Source organism: Aptenodytes forsteri, unplaced genomic scaffold (assembly GCF_000699145.1).
Source record: "Aptenodytes forsteri isolate BGI_AS27 unplaced genomic scaffold, ASM69914v1 Scaffold409, whole genome shotgun sequence".
NCBI classification, from domain to species: domain Eukaryota; kingdom Metazoa; phylum Chordata; class Aves; order Sphenisciformes; family Spheniscidae; genus Aptenodytes; species Aptenodytes forsteri.
The window spans coordinates 3,027-3,512 of NW_008796191.1; positions in this window are offsets into that span (position 1 = coordinate 3,027).

Sequence of the window (486 nt, forward strand, 5' to 3'; positions counted from 1 at the left end):
CCCGCAGCAGCCCCCAGGGCGAGCGCTGCTCCAGCACCCGCATCTCCCCGCGATGCTCCAGCGTCTCCCGGTGCTGCTCGTCCACCTCCCGCCGGCACCACCTGGGCACGGGGCTTTCGTGGGGGCGGGATCGGGGCCCCAGCCCCCCACGGGGACCCCTGCGTCCTGCTCTGCCCCGCTGGGGCCACCCCACCTCACAGGGACCCCTGGAGACCTCCATGTCCCACACCACCCCTTGGGGACCACCCACCCCTCGGAGGTCCCCATGTCCCCACTGGCACTCTGGAAACCCCCACGGCCTCACCAGCCCCATGGAGACCCTTGGAGACCCTCCAGGACCTGCACAGCCCCACGGGGACCGCCCCACCCCATGGGGACCCCTGGAGACCCCCACATCCCTCATGGCCCTATGTGGATGCCCAGCCTCCCCCAGTCCCATGAAGAACCCCCCATCTCCCCACAGGAACCCCCCGAGACCCTCCCAGT